Source organism: Nerophis ophidion, linkage group LG29 (assembly GCF_033978795.1).
Source record: "Nerophis ophidion isolate RoL-2023_Sa linkage group LG29, RoL_Noph_v1.0, whole genome shotgun sequence".
NCBI classification, from domain to species: domain Eukaryota; kingdom Metazoa; phylum Chordata; class Actinopteri; order Syngnathiformes; family Syngnathidae; genus Nerophis; species Nerophis ophidion.
The window spans coordinates 14641762-14663903 of NC_084639.1; positions in this window are offsets into that span (position 1 = coordinate 14641762).

The window sequence follows — 22142 nt, forward strand, 5'->3', positions numbered from 1 at the left end:
ACAGTTCAATACAATATATTTTTAACTTGTTCTTTTAACCAACATCATCCTTTTTCATATATTTATAAAATAGAAAATAGAAAAGTACAAAATACAAGACATGACATGACAAATAATTAAATGGTCTTTTAGCACCCTCTGGTGGCGACTAGCGAAAATGACAGACCACGTTGTGTCCATGCCAAAATGTCGGACAATTCAAACTTAAACATGAACGTACGAACACGTAACACGCACATAGTGCACCAATTATTACCTGCAATGAGTGATCGGAATGCACATACAAAAAATATGTGGTTAGCACCTCTGCTGGTTTCGATGTCTATAGGGGAAAATAATATCGACTTCAGTGCAAAATAGTAGTACATCTAACGTGAGCAACAACCAATTCAAAACAAAGATTCCACAACATAGCATTTCAACTGCTGTTAAATAACTGTGTATCTTACAATAAACATCACGTTAGCTTTAGTGTAATTTACAATATTTTGCGAAGCAATATCGGAACTTGTCTTACCTATTAGCAGAGTGCAGGAAGTCTGCTAATAGCTTCCGGTTTCCGGTCATATTTACAGATTTTCAGGTACCAGCAGATGGGGCAATTGGACCTCATTGCATTACAAAACAATATATGTATTTTAGCACGAATTTCACTCAAATAATTAAAGTATTTTTTATACCCGTTACATATATATATACATATATATATATATACATATATATATATATACATATATATATAATATATATATATATATGTATATATATATATATATATTTATTTTTTTATTTTTTATTTTTTTTATTTTTTTTATTTTTTTTTTTTTTTTTTTTTAAATCAACATGAACATTTTTTTATATTCAGAATTTTCAAAAATGTATGTAGATAAATAAAAATGTATATTGTACAAATATATTTAAATCTAAAAATCAATGTAATATATATATATAAATATATATATATATATATATATATATATATATATATATATATATATATATATATATATATATATATATATATATATATATATATATATATATATGATGAAAATTACAGACCTCTGTCATCATTTTAAGTGGGAGAACTTGCACAATCGGTGGCTGACTAAATACGGTTTTGCCCCACTGTATATACCGGTATGTATGTATGTATGTGTGCGTGTGTGTGTGTGTATATATATATATATATATATATATATATATATATATATATATGTATATATATATATATATATATATATAGTTCTCCCACTTAAAATGATGACAGAGGTCTGTAATTTTCATCATAGGTACACTTCAACTGTGAGAGACAGAGTGTGAAAAAAAAATCCAGGAATTCCCATTGTAGGAATTTTAAAGTATTTATTTGTAAATTATGGTGGAAAATAAGTATTTGGTCAACCATTCAAAGCTCTCACTGATGGAAGGAGGTTTTGGCTCAAAATCTCACGATACATGGTCCCATTCATTCTTTCCTTAACACGGATCAGTCGTCCTGTCCCCTTAGCAGAAAAACAGCCCCAAAGCATGATGTTTCCACCCCCATGCTTCACAGTAGGTGTGGTGTTCTTGGGATGCAACTCAGTATTCTTCTTCCTCCAAACACGACGAGTTGAGTTTATACCAAAAAGTTCTATTTTGGTTTCATCTGACCACATGACATTCTCCCAATCCTCTGCTGTATCATCCATGTATCCATTTAGGTATAAACTCAACTTTTAAGTGGGAGAACTCGCCCCATCGGAGAACTTGCCCCATCGGTGGCTGACTAAATACTTTTATGCCCCACTGTAGGCATGCACACACACTGAAAGTCTTTCAGAGATGTGTGAAAATGGAAAAAGATGAAGAAAAAAATATTTTTTTGGTTTTATTATATATATTTTCTGTAGGATGACACAAACCTTCCTAATTGTTAGAAATCCCCCTGTTTATGTTATACATGCTTCACTGACGAGAGTATTTGGCAAGCACCGTTTTGTCCTACTAATTTCAGCGATGCTTGAGCTCTTCTTAGTTTGTAAAAAACTAAGCTAACATGCCAATGTTAGAATGCTAAAATGCATTAAAAAAAAAAAATTAGCCTGAAAAATGCTAACATGCTATCGGTAGTATTCATCAAGAACCAAAATACGACTGAGGCGTATACCTACGAAATTAGCTTCAACAAAGCCAACATACTAACGTTAGCATATTTGTCAAGTAACAAAATATTTGATGATTTAATGAAGAATTATCTACATAATGTTAGCATGCTACAATGCTAACTGTAACATGCGGTCAAGAAACAAAATATATTACCTGAAATGCTAATGGCAGTATGCATCAAAGTACCAAAACATGACGGAAAATTAGCGTAAAAAGACATTAGCATGCTAAGGGGTATCATTCGTCAAGTTAACAGCTAGCCACGAGACATTCTTCAACGTGACACTTTTTTTGCTTCTTGAGCTTCCTGCGCTGCCGGGACATTTTTGCCATACCTTTCGGTGCAGGTGAAAACTTGCGTCTTCAGCTAATAGCTAACCTCCCCCCCCATAGTAATTTGTCCCTCGCGACACCCCGTACTGTCATTTATCCCTGTAGGAATCAAGTGGTGATTGAGGCTTTTGGGCCTGGGCGAGGCTGAAGGTGCTGGTTAGACCTGGGAGGAGGGGAGGAGGGGAGGAGGGTCCACACGTGACACACGCCCGCCAGACACGGATCTAGTGGTGGGGGGAAGCACTAATTAGAACGTTTACGAGACCTCTGATTGGCTCCCTGGAGCTTTGTGCTCGTCAGGCGGGTGCTCCCGGGACCGGCGAGTTCACCTGTGAATACTTTGTGTCATAAAGTGATGTCTGCTAGCCAGACAGACGATGAGTGACGTCGCAAACGTCGGTTGATGCATCATGTCCGTATCTTTTATATTTATGTCCGCCAGCTGCAGCCGCCATCTGCTCCAATCTTCTTCTTCACCAAATGTCCTCGCTAAAAAGTATTTAGTCAGCCACCGATTGTGCAAGTTCTCCCACTTAAAATGATGACAGAGGTCTGTCATTTTCATCATAGGTACACTTCAACTGTGAGAGACAGAATGTGAAAAAAAAATCCAGGAATTCAAATTGTAGGAATTTTAATGAATTTAATTGTAAATGAAGGTGGAAAATAAGTATTTGGTCACTTCAAACAAGGAAGGCTCTCACAGACCTGTAACTTTCTTCTTTGAGACGCTCTTCTGTCCTCCACTCGTTACCTGTATTAATGGCACTTGTTCGAACTCGTTATCTGTATAAAAGACACCTGTCCACAGCCTCAAACAGTCAGACTCCAAACTCCACTACGGCCAAGACCAAAGAGCTGTCGAAGGACACCAGGAAAAGAATTGTAGACCTGCACCAGACTGGGAAGAGTGAATCTACAATAGGCAAGCAGCTTGGTGTGAAAAAATCAACTACGGGAGCAATTATCAGAAAATGGAAGACGTACAAGACCACTGATAATCTCCCTCGATCTGGGGCTCATGTGGGGTCAAAATGATCATGAGAACGGTGAGCAAAAATCCCAGAACCACACGGGGGGACCTGGTGAATGACCTGCAGAGAGCTGGGACCAAAGTGACAAAGGTTACCATCAGTAACACACTACGCCGACTTGGGAATCAAATCCTGCAGTGCCAGACGTGTCCCCCTGCTTAATTAAGCCAGTCCGTGTCCAGGCCCCGTCTGAAGTTTGCCAGAGAGCACATGAGAGAATGTCATGTGGTCAGATGAAACCAAAATAGAACTTTTTGGTATAAACTCAACTCGTCGTGTTTGGAGGAAGAAGAATATTGAGTTGCAATCAAGAACACCACACCTACTGTGAAGCATGGAGGTGGAAACATCATGCTTTGGGGCTGTTTTTCTGCTAAGGGGACAGGACGATTGATCCGTGTTAAGGAAAGAATGAATGGGGCCATGTATCGTGAGATTTGGAGCCAAAACCTCATTCCATCAGTGAGAGCTTATTTTATACTTATTTTCCACCATAATTTACAAATAAATTCTGTAAAATTGTGTCAGTCGATCGCCAGACAGGCTTTTAATAAAATAGACCTAAAAATTTGCGATCATCAATCTTCACCAAGATGTCAATTGATTGACATTCTCTCCGTACCCGAAGGTCTTGTGAGATGACGCTGGCTGCTGCCAGATCATTATTAAGAAAAAAATTACTGACAGAAAGGCGAGAAACACTTTTTATTTCAACAGACTCACGCGCCGTACCTTCCGTCAAAACTCTAAAGGCCGACCGCACATTTCCTATCTTCACAATAAAAGCCCTAGCTGCTTCATGCTGCCTGCGCTAACAAAATAAGAGTCTCGGAAAGCTCAATGATGAAATATTAACATTGCAACACATGCCAATACGGCCTTTTTAGTTTACTAAATTACAATTTTAAATTTCCCGTGAAGTGTCCTGTTAAAAACGTCACGGTATGATGATGCGTGCGTTTGATGTCACCGGTTGTAGCGGACATTATTTTCCAGCCCGATCCAAGCTACAAGTAGTCTGCTTTAATCGCATAATTACACAGTATTCTGGACATCTGTGTTGCTGAATCTTTTGCAATTTGTTCAATTAATAATGGAGAAGTCAAAGTAGAAAGATGGAGGTGGGAAGCCTTTAGCCTTTAGCCACGAAAACACAGCCGATGTTTCCTTTTTTTAAATTCCTGAAGATGAAGCTTTACTATGGATCAGAGCGATCAAGCGAACATGGATCCCGACTACATGTCAACCGGCAGTTTTTGGTGAGAAAATTGTGGTAATAAGTCACCTTTTACCAGAGACATCAGCGGAGCTTCCATCCTACTGCAGCTGCCGTGACTTCCCTCAGAGACTCTGGCGTCAACACACCCGTGTCCACGCCCCTCCGACTATCAGGTACTATTTAATCTCAGTAAAACATTAGTAACACAATAGGCAGATAAGGGATTTTCCAGAATTATCCTAGTAAATGTGTCTAATAACATCTGAATCGCTCCCACTGCAATCGCCTTTTTTTTTTTTTTTTACTTTTTTTTTCTTTCTAGTCCTTCACTCTAAATTTCCTCATCCACAAATCTTTCATCCTTGCTCAAATGAATGGGGAAATTGTCGCTTTCTCCGTCCGAATCGCTCTAGCTGCTGCTGGCTATGATTATGAACAATGTGCGGATGTGAAGAGCCCTACAACCCGTGACGTCACGCGCGCATCTTACGGTAAAGGCAAGGCTTTTTTATTAGCCACCAAAAGTTGCGAACTTTATCCTCGATGTTCTTTACTAAACCCTTTCAGCAAAAATACGGCAATATCGCGAAATGATCAAGTATGACACAGAATGGACCTGCTATCCCCGTTTAAATAAGAAAATCTCATTTCAGTAGGCCTTTAAAGGGTTTCTCCTGCAGGGGTCACAGGACCGCCAACTGACACTTCCTTTATCTACAGTAGGAAGCGCTGTTAGCGTCGTTATGCGCGCTAATGTTAGCACCAATGCTAACAGTGTTCAACCCACCTCCCTTATTTAGAAAGTTAGCATAATCACATGTTGGATGTTTACATGCTAACACGGTCCACAACCAGCTGGGAGGCGTTTTGTCTAATTGCCTTCACTTGGGGGAGTCTGGGGTGGGCTTACACCCATACACAACCCCCCTGGGGTGCAGGGAGGGGGTTGGCTGTTGTGCAGCTACAGGAAGAGCCTGAGGGCTACACACACACACACACACACACACACACGCACACTTGTCAACAGTTAAGCTCGTCCAGCCAGTCGGTTGACAACATCAAAGAGCTGTAATTGACAGCTGTGACGATTGATGGCTCCGCCCCCATGTCAAGGGCGATGACATCATCATCATCATCACGATGGTGAATTCGGGTCAAAACAGAACTTTTGGTCGTCTCCTTCCCAGACACTTAGTATTGCCTAACATTAGCATGTTAGGGTGTGTGTGTGTGTGTGTGTGTGTGTTTTGTGTGTTTTTACCCTTCTTGAGACATCAACAAGAAAAAGTAGCTTCCATATGAGGAGGTGTGAACAAGTTAAGACATAAATCATGGTCCCAATACAGAAAACCACAGAGACCCAAATACTAAGTCTGTGAACATTGCTCCAAAGTCGGGGTTATTTGTTGATTTAATGTGCATACAAAAGTAAACATTGACAGGTCCAGAGGCAGCAATATATGTTAAAACAAGATGTGTGTGTGTGTGTGTGTGTGCGTGTGTGTGTTTGTGTGTTTTTGTGTTCTTGTATTTCTACCCTTCTTGAGACATCAACAAGAAATAGTACCTTCCACATGAGCACCGTTGAACAAACTAGGACCGAAATCACGGTGCTAATACAGAAAACCATTGCATCTAATAGAGAGCTAAATACTAAAGTCCGTGAACATTGCTCCAAAGCCAGGATTTTTGTGTTGATTTTATGTGCATACAAAAAGTAAACATTGACAGGTCTAAAGGCAGAAATATATGTTAAAACAAGATGTTTGTTTTTGTGTGTGTGTGTGTGTGTGTGCATGCGTGTGTGTGTGTGTGTGTGTGTGTGTGTGTGTTCTTGTATTTCTACCCTTTTTGAGACATCAACAAGAAATAGTACCTTCCATATGAGGTGTGACAAGTTAAAACCGAAATCCTGGTTCCAATACAGAAAACCATTGCATCTAATAGAGAGCCAAATACTAGAGTCCGTGAACATTGCTCCAAAGCCAGAATTTTTTGTTGATTCAATGTGCATACAAAAGTAAACATTGAGAGGTCCAAAGGCAGCAATATATGTTAAAACAAGATGTTAGCGTGTGTGTGTGAGTGTGTGTGTGTGTGTGTGTGTGTGTGTGTGTGTGTGTGTGTGTGTGTGTGTGTGTGTGTGTGTTCTTGTATTTCTAACCTTCTTGAGACATCAACAAGGAAAAGTAGCTTCCATATGAGGAGGTGTGAACAAGTTAGGACATAAATCATGGTCCCAATACAGAAAGCCATTGCATCTAATAGAGAGCCAAATGCTAGAGTCCGTGAACATTGCTCCAAAGCCAGGATTTTTTGTTGATTTAATGTGCATACAAAAGTAAACAGTGACAGATCCAAAGGCAGCAATATATGTTAAAACAAGATGTTAGCGTGTGTGTGTGAGTGTGTGTGTGTGTGTGTGTGTGTGTGTGTGTGTGTGTGTTCTTGTATTTCTAACCTTCTTGAGACATCAACAAGGAAAAGTAGCTTCCATATGAGGAGGTGTGAACAAGTTAGGACATAAATCATGGTCCCAATACAGAAAACCATTGCATCTAATAGAGAGCCAAATACTAGAGTCCGTGAACATTGCTCCAAAGCCAGGATTTTTTGTTGATTTAATGTGCATACAAAAGTAAACATTGACAGGTCCAAAGGCAGCAATATGTATTAAAACAAGATGTTAGCGTATGCGAGCGTGTGTATGTGTGTGTGTGTGTGTGTTCTTGTATTTTTACCCTTCTTTAGACATCAACAAGAAATAGTACCTTCCATATGAGGACCGGCGAACAAGTTAAGACCGAAATCATGGTTCCCATACAGAAAACCATTGCATCTAATAGAAAACCAAATACTGGGGCGGTATAGCTCGGTTGGTAGAGTGGCCGTGCCAGCAACTTGAGGGTTGCAGATTCGATTCCCGCTTCCGCCATCCTAGTCACTGCCGTTGTGTCCTTGGGCAAGACACTTTACCCGCGTGCTCCCAGTGCCACCCACACTGGTTTAAATGTAACCTAGATATTGGGTTTCACTATGTAAAGCGCTTTGAGTCACTAAGAGAAAAGCGCTGTATAAATATAATTCACTTCACTTCACTACTAGAGTCCGTGAACATTGCTCCAAAGTCAGGATTTTTTGTTGATTTAATGTGCATACAAAAGTAAACATTGACAGGTCTAAAGGCAGCAATATATATTAAAACAAAATGTTAGCGTGTGCGTGTGTGTGTGTGTGCGGCACAGGGGCCATCTGTGGTCCGTGACTCCTTTGTCATCGGCCTTAAGCACATTACAAAAAAACAACAAAAATTGATCTCATTTGCACCCCTGTTGGTGAAATCTATCAAATTGAGGGTGGTACCGAAGAGGAGGGATGTTTTAAATTGACTGTGTGTCACTTTTAAAAGTGCCCTGCCTTGGTCAACATATGTAATACCAAGTGTATGTAAACATTCTGAAGTGCTCCCCCTCTTGCCAACATATGAAATAACAAGTGTGTGTAAGAAATTGAAATTCGCCCTCTTTGGCCAAAATTAATACATAAAAAAAAAATGTATATATAGACATACTGTACTGTAATAACTTGAAGGAAATAATCCATCCATTGTCTACCGCTTGTCCCTTTCGGGGTCACAGTATGAAGTAAATATTAAATATTAAAAACCAATTAGAAACAAACATTAAAAAACAAACAAACTAAAAGCTCACCTTTTTTATATTTGCATAGTTTTTATTTACAGTATATTATATATATTTTACGTAAAAGTATTACTTTTTAATGCAAAATGGTGACATTTGTCATATAAAATTCTGACTTTTATCACAATATTGGCAATTTTTGTGTTCTTGTAAAATAGTGAATTTAAAAAATATATATGACTTTTGTCATCATTTCAAAATTTCCGATTATTATCATTATTGTAATGCCAAAATTTTAAAGTTTTCTTATAAAATTGTGACTTTTGTCGAGTAAAATTACAACTCTTTTTATTAAATTGCCACAATTGTAAGCGTTTCTTGTAAAAATGCGACCGTTATTGAGCAAAATTCTAACCTTTATCATACGATTGCACAAATGTGCACATTTTAACTTGCGTCGAGTAAACTGATGACTTTTATTATAAAACTGCAAAAATTCTATGTTTTTCTTTTGCAATTGTGACATTTTTCTTGTGAAATTCCAACTTATTTTTCACAACAAGCTTTTTTATGTTTGCACAGTTTGTGTATATTATCAATGTTGTAAATACACATCTTTATATATCTAGAAAGTGTGGTCCTAAAGAGGTAGGCATTTTTCTCAGGTCTCAAGAATGTAAGAAATACAAAAATGTTTGTAAGAAATCGAAATGCGCCCCCTTTGGCCAAAATGAATGAATAAATGATAAATAAATAAATGGGTTGTACTTGTATAGCGCTTTTCTACCTTCAAGGTACTCAAAGCGCTTTGACACTACTTCCACATTTACCCATTCACACACACATTCACACACTGATGGAGGGAGCTGCCATGCAAGGCGCCAACCAGCAACCATCAGGAGCAAGGGTGAAGTGTCTTGCTCAGGACAGATTTTAGATTATTGTTATAATATTGCCAAAATTTTAAGCTTTTCTTGTAAAATTGCAACTGTTATTAAGTAAATTTCCAACTTGTATCATAATATTGCACAAATGTTAATTTTTTTCCTGTTAAATTTTGACTTACATCGAGTAAATTAACAATTTTTTATTATAACACTGCCAATATTCTACATTTTTCTTTTGAAATTGTGAACTCTTTCTTGGGAAATTCCAAATCATTTTTCACAACAAGCTTTTTTATTTTTGCATAGTTTGTGTATATTATTAATGTTTTAAATACAAATATTTATATATCTAGAAAGTGTGGTCTTAAAGAGGTAGGCATTTTTCTCACATCTCAAGAAGGTAAGAAAGACACAAATGTGTGTAAGAAATGGAAATCTGCCCCTTTGGTCAACATATGAAATAACAAGTGTGTGTAAGGAATGGAAATGCGCCCCTTTTGGCCAAAATAAATTAAAAAAATTACAATCAATATTTATATAGAGACATACTGTAATAACTTCAAGTAAATAATGAAGATTAAAAAACAATTTCAAACAAAAAAATGCATACCTTTTTTATGATTGCATAGTTTGTATATATTATTAATGTTGTAAATACAAATATTTATATATCTAGAAAGGGTGGTCTTAAAGAGGTAGGCATTTTTCTCAGGTATATATATATATATATATATATATATATATATATACATATATATATATACACATATATATATATATATATATATATATATATAGAGAGAGAGAGAGAGAGAGAGGGAGAGAGAGAGAGAGAGAGAGAGAGAGAGAGAGAGAGAGAGAGAGAGAGATACTGTAATAACTTGAAGGAAATCATGAAGATTAAAAACCAATTACAAACAAAAAATTCAAAAATAAAATTATTGGTTTTTTTCTGTAAAACTATTACTTTTTAAGAAATGGTGACCTTTGTCATTTAAAATTCTGACTTTATCACAATATTGCCAATTTTTTGTGTTGTTTCTTGTAAAATCATGACATTTTTTGAGTAAAATTATCATAATGCTTTCCGAGTAAAATTTCAGATTATTATTATAATATTGACAAAATGTTAAGCTTTTCTTGTAAAATTGCAACTGTTATTGAGTGCATTTCCAACTTGTATCATAATATTGCACAAATGTTCAGTTTTTCTTGTAAAAATTTGACTTTTGTTGAGTAAAATATTTTTTTTATTATAAAACTGCCAACATTCTACGTTTTTCTTCTGAAATTGTGAACATTTTCTTGTGAAATTCCAACTCATTTTTCACAACAAGCCTCTTTTATTTTTGCATAGTATGTATATATTATTAATGTTGTGAATACACATCTTTATATATCTAGAAAGTGTGGTCCTAAAGAGGTAGGCATCATTCGGAGGTCTCAAGAAGGTAAGAAAGACACGAATGTGTGTAAGAAATCGAAATACGCCCCTTTGGTCAACATATGAAATAACAAGTGTGTGTAAGAAATGGAAATATGCCCCCTTTGGTCAAAATTAATTAAAAAAAATTACAATCAATATTTATATAGAGACATACTGTAATAACTTCAAGTAAATAATGAAACAAAAAAATGCATACCTTTTTTATATTTGCATAGTTTGTATATTTTATTAATGTTGTAAATACAAATATTCATACATCGAGAAAGGGTGGTCCTAAAGAGGTAGGCATCATTCGGAGTTCTCAAGAAGGAAACAAACACAAAAATGTGTGTAAGAAATCGAAATGCGCTCCCTTTGGTCAACATATCAAATAACAAATGTGTGTAAACATTTGACGTGCTCCCCCTCTGGTCAACATATGTAATAACAAGTGTGTGTAAGAAATGGAAATGCACCCCTTTGGCCAAAATTAATTAAAAAAATTACAATTAATATTTATATAGAGACATACTGTAATAACTTCAAGTAAATAATGAAGATTAGAAAACAACTACAAAAAAATGCATACCTTTTTTATATTTGCACAGTTTGTATATATTATTAATGTTGTAAATACAAATATTTATATATCTAGAAAGTGTGGTCCTAAAGAGGTAGGCATTTTTCTCAGGTCTCAAGAAGGTAAGAAATACAAAAATGTGTGTAAGAAATCAAATGTGCTCCCTTCGGTCAAAATGAATAAAAAATTAAAATAAAATTGTGTACATAGAGTCATACTGTAATAACTTGAAGTAAATAAAAAAGATTGAAAACCAATTACAAACAAAACATTGACTAGAAATAGTCTTTTTCTCACAATGTGTCGACTTTTTCCTTATAAAATTAAGAACAATTTCTCATATTCTTTCTGTTTCTGTAATATTGCAATATTTTCTTGTAAAATTATGACCTTTTCATGCTAAATTATTACTTTTTAATGCAAAATGGTTAAATTTGTCATCTAAAATTCTGACTTTATCACAATATTGCCAATTGTTTGGTTGTTCTTGTAAAATACTGAATTTTTTTGAGTAAAATGATGACTTTTGTCATCATTTTGTCAAGTAAAATTCTGATTATTATTATTATAATATTGCCAAAATGATTACGTTTTCTTGTAAGATTGTGACTTGTTGAGTAAAATTACGACTCTTTTCATAAAATCGCCAAAATGTTAAGCTTTTCTTGTAAAATTGCGACTGTTATTGAGTAAAATTCCAACCTTTATCATAATATTGCATAGATGTTCAGATTTTCCTGTAAAATTTTGACTTGATTTGAGTAAAATGACGAGTTTTATTATATTACTGCCAAAATTCTACCTTTTTTTTGTGAAATTGTAAACTTTTTCTTGTGAAATTCCAACTCATTTTTCACAACAAGCTTCTTTTATGTTTGAATAGTTTGTATATATCATTAATGTTGTAAATACACATCTTTATATATCTAGAAAGTGTGGTCCTAAAGAGGTAGGCATTTTTCTCAGGTCTCAAGAAGGTAAGAAAGACACGAATGTGTGTAAGAAATCGAAATATGTCCCTTTGGTCAACATATGAAATAACAAGTGTGTGTAAGAAATGGAAATGTGCCCCCTTTTGGCCAAAATTAATAAAAAAAATTAAAATCAATATTTACATAGAGACATACTGTAATAACTTCAAGTAAATAATGAAGATTAAAAACCAACTACAAACAAAAAAATGCATACCTTTTTTATATTTGCATAGTTTGTATATAGTATTAATGTTGTAAATCCAAATATTTATATATCTAGAAAGGGTGGTCCTAAAGAGGTAGGCATTTTTCTCAGGTCTCAAGACGGTAAGAAAGACACAAATGTGTGTGTGTGTGTGTGTGTGTGTGTGTGTGTGTGTGGCGTTCTTCCAACACGTTTTCTTTCCTCCTCACAAAAAAAAATGTTCTTTCCAACCTTCTGTTCCCCACCTTTCTCACGCCCCCCCCCCCCCCCCCCCACCCCCAAACCACCACCACACCCCCACTTCCATAAGCGTTGATGTGGTGATTAGCGGGCGTCTTTGTGTGTGTGTTGGGGGGGGGGGAGTTGTCGCTGTTTAATCACCTCATCATGAGACAATACAACCACTTCCTAAAGGGGGGTGGGGGTGGGGGGGGTGATTGATTGTGCTACAGGGTTGGAACTAGTTTGTTAGCATGCTAGCGAGCGTTAGCATCGCTAATCCCAGCCAGCGAGGCGTGACGGGAAGAGGGGCGTGGCCCGTGCGGGGCCAGAGGAAGCGTCTCATGCTGCTGGGAACAAGATAATCCCGCTTTGTTCACGTTAAAAGACCCCCCCCACACACACCTGCTGCTGTGACACAATGAAGCCTTAACCATCTTAGCCCCGCCCCCTTTCTCGCCCCCCCCCCCCCCCGGCCAAATGCCACTTCCTGCACCGCGGTGAGGTCGCTGTGATGTCATCCAGGTGTCGGTCCGAGGCCCCGCCCACCGAGGGACGTGTGACATCGAGACCTTTCAGCTGAAGACTCAAAAGAAAGTAAAACGGAAACCTTCTGCTAGCTCCGCCCACTTGCCTTGTCTCGCTTTAGCACCTCAGCTGTTCCTCAGGCTGCTGATGGGGGGTGATAATGAAGGTAACACTTCTACACGCACACACACGCACGTGGAGGTAGCATCTGAGCTAGCGTAGCCGCTGCGTGAAGACACAGTGTTCGATTCCAGACACTCCGCGTGCGTCTATTATTTTGTCTTGTTAACTTTTGCCGCCAAGCCAACAGGCCGAGGTGCCCCAATGCCCCATGCCTGCCTCCAGAGACGGAGGCAGGCATGGGTTGAGAAAACATGATTTAATTTTAAACACTAAGACAAAAAACAAACAAAGGGTACAAACAAAAAGCGCGCACGTGGGCGGATAACAAACTAAAAGTCCCAGCGTGGAAGGTAGCAGGTATCGAGCAAGAAACAGAAGTTGTTCTTATAATATGAAAACAAACTTGGAGGCAGGGAACAAAAGACAACAAGCTACAAACCACTATCAAATATAGCTTACCGCGACGCTGCATTGACACGATATGATACGACACGACAGGTTGCAACGACAAGAGCGACCATAATCCAGCCCTGACTGGAGGAAAAAAAGCAGGTAGAAATAGAAGTGGGCTGATTGACACCAGGTGTGGCCAGGATCCAATCTGCCGCAGCTCAAGGGAAGCAGCGCACAGGGGTGAAAAAACAGGAAAAAGACAAAATAAGAGCGCTGACAGGAACTAAAGACAGGGAATACTAAACACACACAGAAAAAACTAAAACACAAACAAACAGTCAGGGGCAAGCCCGACACTCCAATGACGTCACGGTGAACGCCGCGTGCTAAAGCTAGCGGCTAAATCGCGGTCCCTTGGCTCGTTAGCTTGGCGACTAAAGTTAACAAGACTAAAGTGTTGGCGACGACGTGGTTTTCACTTTGTCACTCGGAGGTGACACCTTCAGAGGCTGTAGGATTTTAGACGCACTCGGGATTTCTAGAATAGAAATCTGTGACTTCACGCTGCTGCCATGCTAGTTAGGATGGTGTGTGTGTGTGTGTGTGTGTGTGTGCGTGTGTGTGTGTGTGTGTGTGTGTGTGTGTGTGTGTGTGTGTGCGTGTGTGTGTGCGTGCAAGACTGAAATTGAATGCTAGCACGCCAAGACACAATATCCCCAAAAAGTAGAATTTTTTGGTGTCATCGCCGTCTTTGATGACATCACAGTGAACATGAATTGATTTGCGTGTACCCCGACTTAAAGGCCTACTGAAACCCACTACTACTGACCACACAGTCTGATAGTTTATATATCAATGATGAAATATTAACATTGCAACACATGCCAATACGGCCTTTTTAGTTTACTAAATTGCAATTTTAAATTTTGCGCCGAAGTATCCTGTTGAAAACGTCGCAGAGTGATGACGCGTGCTTGTGACATTATTGGTTTATAGCGGATATTTTATCCCAGCACCACTCACGGCTAAAAGTCGGCCGATTTAATCGCATAATTACACAGTATTCTGGACATCTGTGTTGCTGAATCTTTTGCAATTTGTTCAATTAATAATGGAGACGTCAAAGAAGAATGCTGTTGGCGGAAAGCGGTGGATTGCAGCTGCCTTTAGCAACCAAAACACAGCCGGTGTTTCTTTGTGTGTTGTGAAGCTTTACTATGGATCAGAGCGGTCAAGCGAACATGTTTTTCTACCACATGTCAACCGGCAGGTTTCGGTGAGAAAAATTGTGGTAATAAGTCGGCTCTTACTGTAGACACGAGCGGATCTTGCGTCCTCCTGCAGCTGTCCGTCAAAGAGGCAGCTGCGACTTTCTTGGCTCCTCCATGGCTTCCATCAGAGACACTGGCGGTCACTACACCCCTCCGACTTTCAGGTATGACTTTATAATCTCACTAAAACACTAGTAACACAATCAGCAGATAGGGGATTTTCCAGAACTATCCTAGTAAATGTGTCTAATAACATCTGAATCGCTCCCACTGCTCTTGCCTTTTTTTTCTTCTAGTCCTTCATTCTAAATTTCCTCATCCACGAATCTTTCATCCTCGCTCAAATTAATGGGGAAATCGTCGCTTTCTCGGTCCGAATCGCTCTAGCTGCTGGTGGCCATGATTGTAAACAATGTGAGGATGTGAGCAGCTCCACAACCCGTGACGTCACGCGCACATCGTCCGCTACTTCCGGTACATGCAAGGCTTTTTTATTAGCGACCAAAAGTTGCGAACTTTATCGTGGATGTTTTCTACTAAATCCTTTCAGCAAAAATATGGCAATATGGCGAAATGATCAAGTATGACACATAGAATGGACCTGCTATCCCCGTTTAAATAAGAAAGTCTCATTTCAGTAGGCCTTTAAGAGATTGCGATGAATGGAGGAAATGCACCTAAAAAACACAACTTTTGTCATCAATGTGTCACCTGAGTGTGTTAGCCTTGTCTTGTTAGCGACACTTTTTATTTTTGGTTCTGACAACAACACAATCTCCTGGCGAACAACACACTTTGTGACATCTGATGTCTTTTTGCGACTCACAACTCGATGCTTGCTTTCAGTCTCGCGCACACACACACACACACACACACACACACACACACACACACACACACACACACACACGAGGTGGCGAGTGCGATGTTAGCACTCCATCTGTGTGGCGCTGACGTGACGGTTAATGTCTTGGCTGATGGCGCCTCATTAGGCGGCGGGAGCATGTGCAGTCAACACAAGTGTGTGTGGCGGCCATGTTGGCGTCATCAAGTGTTTTCCTCACGTCTTGTTCTTCCTCTCCTAGTTTATACGTGACAACCGACTGCAGACGTGATCATGTGATCAAGAAGCCGTCGTCGTCGTCGCACCGGTCATGTGACACACAGGAAGTATAAGTAAAAAAAGGCCCTCTAACGTCCCGCAGACGGCGTCGCTCGCCCGTCTGTCCGTGGCGCCGCGCTTGTGCGGCAGCTGCGGGGTCAAAGGTCGCGCCGGATCCAACTGGCTCCCCGGTGGAGACGAGCCCGGACGAGCGGGAGGCGGTCCAGGCGGCCATCTGCGGCCTCGCTCACTTGGAAGTCGTGTGAGCGGCTCCTGGCCACGCCCACCTGACGGTAGGCGTGCGATGTGTTCACTGTCCGCTGGGGAAAAACAAGTTTTATTTGCATCAACGCCTTCTTGTGAGGAGGCCTGATGACACACACACACACACACACACACACACACACACACACACACACACACACACACACACACACACACACACACACACACACACACACACACACACACACGTGTATTTCTTTCCTTCTTGAGACTGAGAAAAATTCCTACCTCTTTAGGACCACCCTTTCTAGATATATAAATATTTGTATTTACAACATTATTAATATACAGTGGGTACACTTCAACTGTGAGAGACAGAATGTGAAAAAAAAATCCAGGAATTCACATTGTAGGATTTTTAAAGAATTTATTAGTAAATTATGGTGGAAAATAAGTATTTGGTCAACCATTCAAAGCTCTCACTGATGGAAGGAGGTTTTGGCTCAAAATCTCACGATACATGGCCCCATTCATTCTTTCCTTAACACGGATCAATCGTCCTGTCTCCTTAGCAGAAAAACAGCCCCAAAGCATGATGTTTCCACCCCCATGCTTCACAGTAGGTCTGGTGTTCTTGGGATGCAACTCAGTATTCTTCTTCCTCCAAACACTACGAGTTGAGTTTATACCAAAATGGATACATGGATGATACAGCAGAGGATTGGGAGAATGTCATGTGGTCAGATGAAACCAAAATAGAACTTTTATAACATAGAGCAATGGAAAAAAAAAGAAAATAAAGACAAAAGGAACAAAAAAACTGCCTGCATGGCAGCTTTGTGTCAACATTGCCACTTTTTCTTATTAGATTTCACCTCATTCCACTTTTTTTAAAAATGTTTTTTATAATTTTTGCAATACTATCAATTTTGCAATTTTTGCAGAATGTGTGGCGGGCCGGTAAACGATTAGTCCCCAGGCCGCACTCTGGACACACCTGCTATATACACATTTTTATTTTTTATTTTTATTAACTTTGACCAAAGGGAGCACATTTCGATTTCTTACACACATTTTTGTATTTCTTACCTTCTTGAGACCTGAGAAAAATGCCTACCTCTTTAGGACCACACTTTCTAGATATATAAATATGTGTATTTACAACATTAATAATATATACAAACTATGCGAAGATAAAAAAGCTTGTTGTGAAAAATGAGTTGGAATTTCACAAGAAAATGTAGAATTTTGGCAGGAATATAGTAAAAGTCGTCATTTTACTCAAAGCAAGTCAAAATTTGACAAGAAAAACTGAACATCTGTGCAATGTTATGATAAAGGTTGGAATTTTACTCAATAACAGTCACAATTTTACAAGAAAAGCTTAACATTTTGGCGATTTTAAGAAAAGAGTCGTAATTTTACTCAACAAAAGTCACAATTTTACAAGAAAACTTAAACATTTTGGCAATATTATAATAATAATCAGAATTTTACTTGGCAAAATTATGACAAAAGTCAAAATGTTACTCAAAAAATGTTGATATTTTACAAGAACAACCAAAAAATTGGCAATAATGTGATAAAGTCAGAATTTTAGATGAAAAATTTAACCATTTTGCATTAAAAAGTAATAATCTTACGAGAAAGTCATAATTTTACTCCATAACAGTCGCAATTTTACAAGAAAAGCTTAACATTTTGGCGATTTTATGAAAAGAGTCGTAATTTTACTCAACAAAAGTCACAATTTTACAAGAAAACCTAAAAATGTTGGCAATATTATAATAATAATCAGAATTTTACTTGGCAAAATTATGACCAAAGTCAAAATTTTACTCAAAAAATTTCGATATTTTACAAGAACAACCAAAAATTGGCAATATTGTGATGAAGTCAGAATTTTAGATGAAAAATTGAACCATTTTGCATTAAAATTTAATCATTTTACAAGAAAGTCATAATTTTACTCAATAACAGTCGCAATTTTACAAGAAAAGCTTAACATTTTGGCGATTTTATGAAAAGAGTCGTAATTTTATTCAACAAAAGTCACAATTTTACAAGAAAACCTAAAAATGTTGGCAATATTATAATAATAATCAGAATTTTACTTGGTAAAATTATGACAAAAGTCAAAATTTTACTCAAAAAATTTCGATATTTTACAAGAACAACCCAAAAATTGGCAATATTTTGATAAAGTCAGAATTTTAGATGAAAAATTTAACCATTTTGCATTAAAACGTAATCATTTTACAAGAAAGTCATAATTTTACTCAATAACAGTCGCAATTTTACAAGAAAAGCTTAACATTTTGGCGATTTTATGAAAAGAGTTGTAATTTTACTCAACAAAAGTCACAATTTTACAAGAAAACCTAAAAAATGTTGGCAATATTATAATAATAATCAGAATTTTACTTGGCAAAATTATGACCAAAGTCAAAATTTTACTCAAAAAATTTCGATATTTTACAAGAACAACCAAAAAAATGGCAATATTGTGATGAAGTCAGAATTTTAGATGACAAATTTCACCCTTTTGCATTAAAAAGTAATAATTTAGCATAAAAAAGTCATAATTTTACAAGAAAATATTGCAATATTACAGAAACAGAAAGAATATGAGAAATTGTTCTCAATTGTATAAGGAAAAAGTCCACACACATTGTGAGAAAAAGACTACTTCCAGTCAATGTTTTGTTTGTAATTGGTTTTTAATCTTCTCTATTTACTTCAAGTTATTACAGTATGTCTTTATACACACATATTTATTTTTTATTTTTTATTAATTCTGACAAAAGGGAGCACATTTTGATTTCTTACACACATTTTTGTATTTCTTACCTTCTTGAGACCTGAGAAAAAAGCCTACCTCTTTAGGACCACACTTGCTAGATATATAAATATGTGTATTTACAACATTAATAATATATACAAACTGTGCAAACATAAAAAAGCGTTTTGTTAAAAATGAGTTGGAATTTTACAAAAATTTTTTAGAATTTTGGCAGTAATATAATAAAATTTGTCATTTTACTCAAAGCAATTCAACATTTTACAGGAAAAACTGAGCATCCGTGCGATATTATGATACAGGTTGGAATTTTACTCAATAACAGTTGCGATTTTACAAGAAAAGCTTAATATTTTGGCGATTTTATGAAAAGAGTTGTAATTTTACTCAACAAAAGTCACAATTTTACATGAAAACCTAAAAATGTTGGTAATATAATAATAATCAGAATTTTACTTGGCAAAATTATGACCAAAGTCAAAATTTTACTCAAACAATTTTGATATTTTACAAGAACAACCCAAAAATTGGCAATATTGTGATAAAGTCAGAATTTTAGATGAAAAATTGAACCATTTTGCATTAAAACATAATCATTTTACAAGAAAGTCATAATTTTACTCAATAACAGTCGCAATTTTACAAGAAAAGCTTAACATTTTGGCGGTTTTATGAAAAGAGTCGTAATTTTACTCAACAAGTCACAATCTTACAAGAAAACGTAATCATTTTGGCAATATTATAATAATAATAATCAGAATTTTACTTGACAAAATGATGACAAAAGTCATAATTTTACTCAAAAAAATTCAGTATTTTACAAGAACAACCAAACAATTGGCAATATTGTGATAAAGTCAGAATTTTAGATGACAAATTTAACCATTTTGCATAAAAAAGTAACAATTTAGCATAAAAAAGTCATAATTTTACAAGAAAATATTGCAATATTACAGAAACAGAAAGAATATGAGAAATTATTCTTAATTTTATAAGGAAAAAGTCCACACATTGTGAGAAAAAGACTACTTCCAGTCAATGTTTTGTTTGTAATTGGTTTTTAATCTTCTTTATTTACTTCAAGTTATTACAGTATGTCTTTATATACACATATTTATTTTTAATTTTTTATTAATTCTGACAAAAGGGAGCACATTTCGATTTCTTACACACATTTTTTTATTTCTCACCTTCTTGAGACCTGAGAAAAATGCCTACCTCTTTAGGACCACCCTTTCTAGATATATAAATATGTGTATTTACAACATTAATAATATATACGAACTGTGCAAACATTAAAAAGCGTTTTGTTAAAAATGAGTTGGAATTTTACAAGAAAAATTTAGAATTTTGGCAGTAATATAATAAAACTCGTCATTTTACTCAAAGCAAGTCAAAATTTTACAGGAAAAACTGAGCATCCGTGCGATATTATGATAAAGGTTGGAATTTTACTCAATAACAGTCGCAATTTTACAAGAAAAGCTTAACATTTTGGCGATTTTATGAAAAGAATCGTAATTTTACTCAACAAAAGTCACAATTCTACAAGAAAACCTAAAAATATTGGCAATATTATAATAATAATCAGAATTTTACTTGGCAAAATTATGACAAAAGTCAAAATTTTACCCAAAAAATTTCGATATTTTACAAGAACAACCCAAAAATTGGCAATATTGTGATGAAGTCAGAATTTTAGATGAAAGATTGAACCATTTTGCATTAAAACGTAATCATTTTACAAGAAAGTCATAATTTTACAAGAAAATATGGCAATATTACAGAAACAGAAAGAATATGAGAAATTATTCTTAATTTTATAAGGAAAAAGTCGACACATTGTGAGAAAAAGACTACTTCCAGTCAATGTTTTGTTTGCAATTGGTTTTTAATCTTCTTCATTTACTTCAAGTTATTACAGTATGACTCTATATACACATATTTATTTTTTATTTTTAATAATTTTGACCAAAGGGAGCACATTTTGATTTCTTACACAAATGTTTGTATTTCTTACCTTCTTGAGATGTGAGAAAAATGCCTACCTCTTTAGGACCACACTTTCTAGATATATAAATATTTGTATTTACAACATTAATAATATATACAAACTAAGCAAAGATAAAAAAGGTTGTTGTGAAAAATGAGTTGGAATTTTACAAGAAAAATTTAGAATTTTGGCAGGAATGTAGTAAAAGTCGTCATTTTACTCAAAACAAGTCAAAATTTTACAAGAAAAAATGAACATCTGTGCAATATTATGATAAAGGTTGGAATTTTACTCAATAACAGTTGCAATTTTACAAGAAAAGCTTAACATTTTGGCGATTTTATGAAAAAAGTCGTAATTTTACTCAACAAAAGACAACATTTTACACAAAAACCTAAACATTTTGGCAATATTATAATAATAATTTGAATTTTACTTGGCAAAATTATGACAAAAGTAAAAATTTTACTCAAAAAATGTCAATATTTTACTAGAACAAGCAAAACATTGGCAATATTGTGATAAAGTCAGAATTTTAGATGAAAATTTCACCATTTTGCATTAAAAAGTAATAATTTAGCATAAAAAGTCATACTTTTACAAGAAAATATTGCAATATTACAGAAACAGAAAGAATATGAGAAATTGTTCTCAATTTTATAAGGAAAAAGTCCACACATTGTGAGAAAAAGACTATTTCTAGTCAATGTTTTGTTTGTAATTGGTTTTTAATCTTCTTTATTTACTTCAAGTTATTACAGTATGTCTTTATATACACATATTTATTTTAAATTTTTTATTAATTCTGACAAAAGGGAGCACATTTCGATTTCTTACACACATTTTTGTATTTCTTACCTTCTTGAGACCTGAGAAAAATGCCTACCTCTTTAGGACCACACTTACTAGATATATAAAAAAGTGTATTTACAACATTAATAATATATACAAACTGTGCAAACATAAAAAAGCGTTTTGTTAAAAATGAGTTGGAATTTTACAAAAAAAATTTAGAATTTTGGCAGTAATATAATAAAA